This window comes from Homarus americanus, unplaced genomic scaffold (assembly GCF_018991925.1).
Source record: "Homarus americanus isolate GMGI-L3 unplaced genomic scaffold, GMGI_Hamer_2.0 scaffold27231, whole genome shotgun sequence".
Classification (NCBI taxonomy): domain Eukaryota; kingdom Metazoa; phylum Arthropoda; class Malacostraca; order Decapoda; family Nephropidae; genus Homarus; species Homarus americanus.
Window position 1 is genome coordinate 4,446,563 of NW_024718545.1, and position 10,728 is coordinate 4,457,290.

Genomic DNA, 10,728 nt, shown 5'->3' on the forward strand with positions numbered 1-10,728 from the left:
TGAAACACCTCAGCAGATTCGTCAGCAAATTCGTTGTCAACACTATATCTCTTATCTCACCCTCTCTCTCTCTCGCCTAGTTTATCTTATTGTGGTTATCCCTCTCTTTCTCTCTCTCTTCTAGTTTATCTTACTGTGGCGGTAACAGTAGTGGTTGGAGGTTGTGATGATAGTGGTACTGGTGGTGGTGATTGAAGGTTGTGGTGATAGTGGTACTGGTGGTTGGAGGGTGTGGTGATAATGGTAGTGGTGGTGGTCGGAAGTTGGGATGACAATGGTGGTGGTTGGAGGTTGTGATAGTGGTACTGGTGGTGGTGATTGAAGGTTGTGGTGATAGTGGTACTGGTGGTGGTGGTTGGAGGGTGTGGTGATAATGGTAGTGGTGGTGGTTGGAAGTTGGGATGACAATGGTGGTGGTTGGAGGTGGTGGTAGTGGGGGTGGTGGTTGAAGGTTGTGGTGATAGTGGTGGTTATTGGAGGTTATAGTGATAGTGGTGGTTATTGGAGGTTGTGGTAATAGTGGTGGCGGTTGAAGGTCGTGGTGATAGTGGTACTGGTGGCAGGGTGTATCTTTGCTTTGCTGATTAGTTAACAACACTAACACGAACGACACACACACACCGTAAAACAAGTTATCGTTATCAGCTAATGTAAACGAGAAGGTTAACGAGGATGGTCACTAAGAGCTTCAGCTGTACAGTACTGCGTTAAACGACACACTTTAACATATGTGAACCGTGGAGAGATATACAGTGTACCCTCACTAACTCTGTCTACCTGTCCTGTGTATTTTCAATTAATTCCAGGTATATTTACATGTTAGAATATGTATTGTTATTTATTAATTTTACTTATATACAGATTTCTTTTAATTACACAGATGTATCATAATATAGTTTTTACTAATTGATTTATTTTCCAGCTTGGATATATTTTATATTCTAAAATTAAACTTCTGAAAACATCTTTTTTTTTTAAAGATAAGTTACCCCAAAATGCAAAAGCAAATATTTTTAAACAAACAAAAGCCCCCTCCCACCCCCCACCCCCCTAAATAAAAGAAACAGGTCGTAAAGAAATAAAACAACCTTAGATAATAAAACACTGGTTCCCTCACACTTACGCTCAGTAAAAATATTCATCGTTCACCAATAAACTTTTACGACTGGCTAATCAGATCAGGTTATGATTGGACGGTGAAGACTAGAGCTCTTTATTTACACGACACCTGTTTTCTTCTCGACTCCGTTTTCTGTGGATAAACACGAGTATTCGGACCCGAGGCCAGAACCGAACCAGAATGTACGTATAGATGACCTTATCAATCTTTTCCTAACCTAACCTAACCTAACCTAACATAACCTGATTGAGAGAGAGAAAGGGGGAGAGAGAGGAAGTAAGTGTGTGTGTGTGTCGTGGGAAGTTTGAACCCATGAACCGAACCCTTAAGCTTCAAATAGATGAACCCAGTGGAGCTCGGTCATGGGTATTTGGTGTAGCGTGGCAGGTGTGGGCGATAATTCTCTCTCTCTCTCTCTCTCTCTCTCTCTCTCTCTCTCTCTTCTCTTCTCTGATAAGTGATTACCGATCGAGGCATCACGAATGTAAATAAACTTAAGCGTTGAGATCGGGTATAGACTCTCGCCACCTGAATATTCCTGATGAGGTCGTGGCAGGTAGGGACCCCGGCCGTACAGGTGTGCTGGATACCTGCCTGCTCACCTGGCGTTTAGATAATCAGAGGTGCGTAAGATGAATATTCTTCTTAACTTTAAGTATAATGGATGTTCCTAACTTGTTAATTTAAGTTAGAACGGAAAGATTAACTCCCAAAGATAGTATCAAGATTATATGCCGAGGCTCGACCTTAATTATATACCGGGACTCAAGCTTAGTTATATACCGAGACTCAAGCTTAGTTATATACCGAGACTCGACCTTAATTATATACCGAGATTCGACCTTAATTATATACCGAGATTCGACCTTAATTATATACCGAGACTCGATGTATAAGGTATCTATACGGTAGATTTAGTATAAATACGATGCTATTTAGTATATATTTAGTCTTAACCATTTAGGTAAATCGTTACATTTTGACTTACGAGAAATACTTAGGGAATCCCGACCCTCATGGTGAGTCTTGACGTAATATTCTTGAGATGTTGAAATGAGTCTTACTGCATTTCATCCTCTAATTACGCTGGATAATTGCAGGTGTTGGGGTCATTAGCATCTACCAGGTGTAATAGAGGAAATTGTTGTTCAATAATGTTGTTGTGTAAGATAGTGGTCTTGGTATTGAGGCGTAATTACCTGTGATTTATTGGTATCATTAGTCAGTGTGTTAGGGCAGGTAATGATGAACCACCCGCCGTACTCACCTCGCCTCACACCTCGCCTGGCCTCACACCCCCACCTAGCCTCATACCTCGCCTGGCCTCACCTCACCTGGCCTCACACACCCCCACCTAGCCTCACACCCCCACCTAGCCTCACACCCCACCTAGCCTCACCTCGCCTGGTCTCACACACCTCGCCTACAGTCTCCACACCTCACAGCCTCACACACCTCACGTAGCCTCACACCTCACACGTAGCCCCTCATCTTCACCACAGCCTCACACCCCACCTGGCCTCGCACACCCCTGGCCTCGCACCCCACCTGGCCTCGCACCCCACCTGGCCTCGCACCCCACCTGGCCTCGCACCCCACCTGGCCTCACCCCTGGCCTCGCACCCCACCTGGCCTCGCACCCCACCTGGCCTCACCCCACCTGGCCTCACACCCCACCTGGCCTCACACCCCACCTGGCCTCACACCCCTGGCCTCACCTGCAAGCTCACACCCCACCTGGCCTCACACCCCACCTGGCCTCACACCCCACCAGCCTCCACACCCCACCTGGCCTCACACCCCACCTGGCCTCACACCCCACCTGGCCTCACACCCCACCTGGCCTCCTTCCACCTAGCCTCACACCTGGTCATGCACTCACCTGGCCTCACACCCCACCTTGATGATGATATTTACACATTGCTGATGTTAATTGATTTGGGTAAGAAAGTATTTTTGATCGGGATATCATACAGAAGTGCTGGTTTCTCTCTCTCTCTCTCTCTCTCTCTCTCTCTCTCTCTCTCAGTATCGAGTAATGTCATGAATTATTGTTATTAATATAATTATCATCCTATTAGCATTATTGTTGTTAATATCTAAGTATCATCATGACCACAACACGCAGTAACAGTTCACACGTCTTGTTACAGCCCAGCGTGTACAGTGACGGGTCAAGGTTCCAGGAGGTAGGGACGGGTCCTATCTACCGCCTTGAGATACCCAACTGCCGAGTGGAGGACACGGGCGCCTACAGCATCCTCGCCAAGAACGACCATGGCGAGACGAGAGCCATCATCTCCCTACAGGTCTACGCCAAAGGTATCTTGATATCCTGAGCTTTGTGGGTCGTGTTGTGGTGGGTCAGTTCTAGAGGAATGTTGATGTGTGATTGTGTGTTATTCAGATACCTAAATGCTTATAGCTTGAAGTGTAATAGATAACTGCCTCTCCTATCTGTTTCTAAACACACACACACACACACACACACACACATCTACATGAGCTGTGAGAGGATAGAGGCGGTGTAAGAGACAAGCTGCTGCAGGAATTACCGTGTTAAGCCTGAGGGAGAGTATATGAAGCTGACTTTATAAAGCTTAAATCCCTCTTACTGTTGGGGTGGGGGGGTCAAGGTCATCATGGTGCAAAGGTCAGGGAACTCAAGGTGGATATTGTGGGTAGACTTGTAAGAGGAGTCCATGGAGGTGGATTGCCATTATGGATAGTGTGGCTTGTGGATAGTGAACTTACAAGAGGTGATGCTGTGTGGATAGTTCATGTGTTAAAGTGTGATACAACAGGTGTGGAGTGACACAGACCTTGGTACAGTGTGATGCAACAGGTGTGGAGTGACATAGACCTTGGTACAAGGTGATACAACAGTTGTGGAGTGACATAGACCCTGGTACAGGGTGATGCAACAGGTGTGGAGTGACATAGACCTTGGTACAGGGTGATACAACAGGTGTAAAGTGACACAGACCTTGGTACAGTGTGATGCAACAGGTGTGGAGTGACATTGACCTTGGTACAGGGTGATACAACAGGTGTAGAGTGACACAGACCTTGGTACAGTGTGATACAACAGGTGTGGAGTGGCACGGACCTTGGTACAGGGTGATACAACAGGTGTAGAGTGACACAGACCTTGGTACAGTGTGATGTAACAGGTGTGAGTGAAGGCATATGACACTTGGTACAGAGGTGATACAACAGGTGTAGGTAGCACAGACCTTGGTACAGGGTGACCACAACAGGTGTAGTGACACAGACCTTGGTACAGTGTGATGTAACAGGTGTGGAGTGACACTTAGACAGCAGTACAGGAGTGATACAACAGGTGTAGAGTGACACAGACCTTGGTACAGTGTGATACAACAGGTGTAGAGTGACACAGACCTTGGTACAGGGTGGTACAACAGGTGTAGTGACACAGACCTTGGTACAGGGTGGTACAACAGGTGTAGTGACACAGACCTTGGTACAGTGTGATACAACAGGTGTAGAGTGACACAGACCTTGGTACAGGGTGACAACAGGTGTAGTGACACAGACCTTGGTACAGTATACAACAGGTGTAGAGTGACACAGACCTTGGTACAGGGTGGTACAACAGGTGTAGTGACACAGACCTTGGTACAGGGTGGTACAACAGGTGTAGTGACACAGACCTTGGTACAGTGTGATACAACAGGTGTAGAGTGACACAGACCTTGGTACAGGGTGACACAACAGGTGTAGTGACACAGACCTTGGTACAGGGTGGTACAACAGGTGTAGTGACACAGACCTTGGTGCAGGTAGTACAACAGTGTAGTGGCAATACACCTTGGTACTGGGTGGTACAACAGGTGTAAAGTGACACAGACCTTGGTACAGGGTGATACAAAAGGTATAGAGTGACACAGACCTTGGTACAGGGTGATACAACAGGTGTAGAGTGGCACAGACCTTGGTACAGGGTGATACAACAGGTGTAGAGTGGCACAGACCTTGGTACAGGGTGATACAACAGGTGTAAAGTGACATAGACCTTGGTACAGGGTGATACAACAGGTGTAGAGTGACACAGACCTTGGTACAGGGTGATACAACAGGTGTAGTGGCGCAGACCTTGGTACAGGGTGATACAACAGGTGTAGAGTGACATAGACCTTTGGTACAGTGTGATACAACAGGTGTAGAGTGGCACAGACCTTGGTACAGGGTGATACAACAGGTGTAGAGTGACATAGACTTTGGTACAGTGTGATAGAACAGGTGTAGTGGCGCAGACCTTGGTACAGGGTGATACAACAGGTGTAGAGTGACATTTTTCAGACCATTCGAAAAATTTGTTTAGGTCTTCCTGTAGGTTTGCGGAGTCCTCGTCAGATTTAATAACACGTCCTATTTTAGTGTCAGAAGCAAATTTACTTATGTTGCTGTCTATGCCGATATCTATGTCGTTTATGTATATAATAAATAATAATGGTCCAAGTACTGAGCCTTGGGGAGCTCCACTAGTGACGTCGCTCCAATGGGACTTAGTGCCTTTTATGCTCACTCGCTGTTTCCTGTCCTGTAACCACGCCCTAATCAATTTAAGGATATTACCTTTGATGCCATGTGCTTCTACCTTTCTAAATAGTCTTTCGTGGGGGACTCTGTCGAATGCTTTGCTAAAGTCGAGATATACCACATCATAATTGTGCCCCTCGTCCACCGATTCGAAAACTGATGAAAAGAATGTTAATAGATTAGTTAGACATGAACGCCCGCTTGTGAAGCCATGTTGGGAATCATTGATCAACTTGTGCTTCTCCAGGTGGTTTGGAATAGAGTTTGAAATGATTGATTCAAGTAATTTGCCTACTATTGATGTTAGGCTGATTGGACGGTAGTTAGAGGATAGTGATCTATCCCCCCTTCTTGAAAATCGGTATTACATTCGCTATCCTCCAGGATTCTGGTACTACACCTGTTTTTAAGGACATGTTAAACAACTTTGCTAAGGGCATACTAAGCTCTTCCTTACATTCCTTTAATATTCTGGCAAATATCTCATCGGGACCAGGTGACTTATTATGTTTTAGTTTGTCTATTTGCTTACTAACATCGTTATTAGTCACTACTATCTCGCTTAATTTGTTTTCTTCACTATCTCTGAATAGAGTCGGTGCCTCGGGTATCATGTTTACATTTTCGGTGGTGAAAACTGTTGAAAAATATTTATTCAAATTTTTGCTCATTTCTCCGTCGTTGTCAGTGAGCTCGCCGGTATCTGACCATATTGGTCCAATCTTTTCTCGTGCTTTAGTTTGATACATTTGGTAGAATCCTTTGGGGTTTGTCTTCGCCTCGCTTGCTATCCTTACCTCATTATTCCTCTTGGCTTTCCATATCTCGGTTTTAACCCTTCTCGCCAATACCTTACAATAATCCTGGAGGTAAATTTCGCCATGACTTATTCTTCTACCTATAGCCTTTCTTTGGCCAATGATGTTCTTTAAATAATTATTTATCCATTTAGGGTCATTGTTGTCTGATCTGAGTTTTTTGTATGGTATGTTCTGCCTTTGTGCATTAAGTAACTCATTATTTAAATTTTCGTGGAACTCGGCTATCTCAGATCTCGTTATCAGGTCGGTGTCATCTGTCAGGTTCACGCCCAACCGTGACACCCCTTCTCTCAGCTGCCTTTTTAAACTGTCAAAGTTTGCCCTTCTGAAATCTGGTACTTTAGTGGAATTTTCCTTACATCTGCCCTGAAAATCTAACTGGAATCTAATTTCTTTGTGATCGCTGTTTGCAAGTTCGTTCCCTACCTCGACATTGCTAATGAGGTTTTCTCTGTTCGACAGAACTAAATCGAGTATATTTCTACCCCGGGTGGGTTCGGTTATATGTTGACTTAGGAAACAGTCCTGGATCGTTTCGAGAAAATCATCTGATTCTGAGTTACCCGTAAGGTCAGTCCAATCTATTTGGCCAAGGTTAAAGTCGCCTACTATACAGACTTTGTTGTGTATGGAAGCCCTGTGCATTTCATCCCAGATAAGTCTCTCATTGACTGTATCAAGATTGGGAGGTCTATATATTACTCCTGTGATTAATTTATCCCTACCATCGATTAATTCTATCCAAATTGTTTCTGTATTCCGCTTAGTTTTTATTTCCTAATTTATTTCACACTTCAGATTATCCCTGACATAGATTGCTACTCCGCCTCCTTTCCTGGTCTGCCTATCGGTATGGAACAATTTGTAACCCACAATTTGGTATTCGACAGGTAACTCACGTGAGTCTAGGTTGATCCATGTTTCAGTGAATGCTATTATATCGATTTTTTCGGTACATACCAAGGCCCTAATATCATCCATTTTGTTTCTCATACTTCTACTGTTCTCGTAGTAGACATTTAAGTTAGTCGTGTTCTGAGTCCTCCCTTTACCGCGTTTAGGTTTAAACTCCCTGTCTGCTTTAGTTTTGTCATCATTTCTAACACTATTTCCCTGTAATCTTTCACTTTGCTTACCCGCTTCCACTGCAGTCTCCTCCACCCCCGTGCCCTCATGTTCCCCTAGCAGTTTGAAGACTTCGATATCTTTTGAACTGCCCCCTCTAGAGACCCAGCCAGGGTTGCCACCCCCTCCCGAGACAGATGCACCCCATCCCTAGCATAAAGGTCCCTTCTGCCGTAGAAGTTGTACCAGTTGTCAATGAATGGGACTGATATTGACTTGCAATATCCGTCAAGACGGCCGTTGACACCAACTGCCCTTGACAACCATTCATTGCTAACTCTCCTTCTACGCAGGACACCACATATGATAGGGATCCCTCCCTTAGTCCTAATACGATCTATAGCTGTCTTGAACTTATCAAGAAGCTCCTCACTCCTACACCGGCCAATATCGTTGCCTCCTGCACCGAGGCAGATAATGGGTTTGTTCCCATTACCAGACAAGATATTGTCCATCCTGTCAACTATATCCCCCACCCCAGCTCCTGGCAAACACACCCTCATCCTATTTTTATTTTTACCACAAAAGGCTCTGTCCAAGTACCTTACCTGTGAGTCACCAACAATTAAAGTTTTTATACCTTCCTTGTCAGCCCTGTCCCTGACTGTACTAACGTCCATTTCGTCTATCAAGGGACTGAACGAGTTGGTACACTTAGCTGTTGTTGTCGTTGTTGTATCCTTGGTGTGTTTCTTGACCACCAGCTTGGTAGTCCAGGTGTAGAGTGACACTGACCTTGGTACAGGGTGATACAACAGGTGTAGAGTGACACAGACCTTGGTATAGGGTGATACAACAGGTGTAGTGTGGCAGACCTTGGTACAGGGTGATACAACAGGCACTGTAGTTTAATTTACGTTGGTTGCACTTGATTCTTTACTTACTTGTATTCATCCATCTGTTACGGGGACCCATTATTTTATTATATTAGTCAGGGGAAATGTAGAGAGATATCTGGCTAATTAAACTTATTGAAAATAGACGTGATCTGAAGTTATGTCTTATCCCTAATTGTAACTTGATATACCGTGGGGGAGAGAATTCACGAAACACCCTTAGGATTAGAGAACACATTCATCAACCTTACCGCTCCCAGTACGGTCCTCGCCCACCCACACGCAGATGCTCGGCCACACTACTGTACACCACACCCAACGCTAAACTGACTGTACATATAACATTATCTATTAGATGCAGGGAGCATATTCTGAGTGTCCAATCAGAATCTGTTTTCCAAAGGTTCTTTTAGCATATTTCCACTGATTGGCTAGTTGACCATATGGACGTAGTCACGTCAGTTCTATGGATGAAGCTATCTTCATGGCACTTGGTATAGGGAGAGATCTGGTTTCCCTTGAGGTGATAACGAATGGTGAATCATTGGGGTAATTGTCGCTTGACAGGCATTGTAAACATACAGGACCCCACAGGTCGGCTCTCGTAGGCGTGCGTGAGCGTCCCCTTTATTACAAGAGTGACAAAGAACTTGGTACAGGGTGTTACAAAAGGTGTATACTGACAGAGACATTGGTACAGGGTGATATAACAGGTGTAAAGTGAGACAAATCTTGGTACAGTGCAATACAGCAAGTGTAGAGTGACACAGACCTTGGTACAGGGTGATACAATGGATGTAGAGTAACACTGACCTTGGTACAGTGTGATACAACAGGTGTAGAGTGACACAGACCTTGGTGGAGTGTGATACAACAGGTGTAGAGTGACACACTTGGTATAGAGTGAGACAAAAGGTGTATACTGACAGAGACATTGGTACAGGGTGATACAATACAACTAAAGGCACTATGAAAGCTCTCTATTTCACGGCTCACACAACATCCGCCTCCCACAACCCAACATAATTGATAATAACAACTAATAAGAGGAAGAACTGTAGGTATTAGAAATAATTATCGGGTAAGAGTCGCGCTGACGAAGGCGCTGCTGGTCCTTCAGGGCGTCGTGTAACCGTGTCTCCAGAATGATTATCTCGCCAGTTTTTCTCAACACCCAGCTCGTGGTGGTCATCTTCTCACAGGTAATGAGAAGTTAATTGGGAGGAAATTTTGTCAGTCGGTAAATTACCTTAGTATGTGTGTGGGGGGTTCCTCTGTCACGTCTTTGTGAAGTTCTCTGACCGAGTTATTATATATATAATAATTAACGGTTTATTGAAAAATTCTGCAGCGAAGGCTGAAAATATACATTGGACATAAATGACTTATTACATACATTGGTGGTTTAACAAAAGCCTTCATTAGAAAGGTAAAGAACATTGAACATACAGATTAATGTAGGTGTTGAACAGCAAACTCGTAGTGTAGTAACTCCTCCCAGATGGTGTTAGGAGAGGAACTCACGTGGTGTAGTAGTTCCCTCAGATGGTGTTATGAGGACCTGGCGTGGTGTAGTAATTCCTCGCAGATGGTGTTATGAGGGGCCTCACGTGGTGTAGTAATTCCTCACAGATGGTGTTATGAGGGGCCTCAGTGGTGTAGTAATTACCTCACAGATGGTGTTATGAGGGGCCTCACGTGGTGTAGTAACTCCCTCACAGATGGTGTTATGAGGGGCCTCACGTGGTGTAATAATTACCTCACAGATGGTGTTATGAGGGCCTCACGTGGTGTAGTAACTCCCTCACAGATGGTGTTATGAGGGCATCACGTGGTGTAGTAATTACCTCACAGATGGTGTGATGAGGGACTTGACGTGGTGTAGTAATTCCCTCACAGGTATTTATGAGGACATGTGGTGTAGTAATTCCTCACAGATGGTGTTATATGGGTGAGGTTTGGTCCCAGGCCTTCCTATCGTAAACGGATTAACACATCGGTGGTTGTTGTTGGGTCTCGTGGGCCGTTATCACTGGGCACCTGGGACCTCACTGTGTGAAGGTTAACTTGGGTACGACTGTTACTGTTGAGTTGTTCTCACTGACTTAGCACTGTTCACCACTGTTCACCTCTGTTTAACACTGGTTCCATTCCTTTCCTAAATGAAATTGTAACTTCTGGCGAGAACTTGTTGATATTCCGGTGGGAGGGTTCAGGGAGGAGTTGGTATGGGCCAACTTAAGTTGTGTGGGAGTGTTGAGTG

At 44.8% G+C, this 10,728-nt stretch overlaps 1 protein-coding gene across 3 annotated transcripts in view; it reads left to right on the forward strand.

Annotated features, from left to right (window-relative positions):
• The first annotated feature begins 3,273 nt into the window (after positions 1-3,273).
• Positions 3,274-10,728, forward strand: part of LOC121859756 (myosin light chain kinase, smooth muscle-like) — a 90,093-nt gene continuing 82,638 nt past the window's right edge. For all 3 annotated transcript variants that reach the window (XM_042356742.1, XM_042356743.1, XM_042356744.1), the window contains exon 1: positions 3,274-3,442. The gene's annotated coding sequence lies outside the window, so the exon portion shown is untranslated. The remainder of the gene's footprint in view (positions 3,443-10,728) is intronic.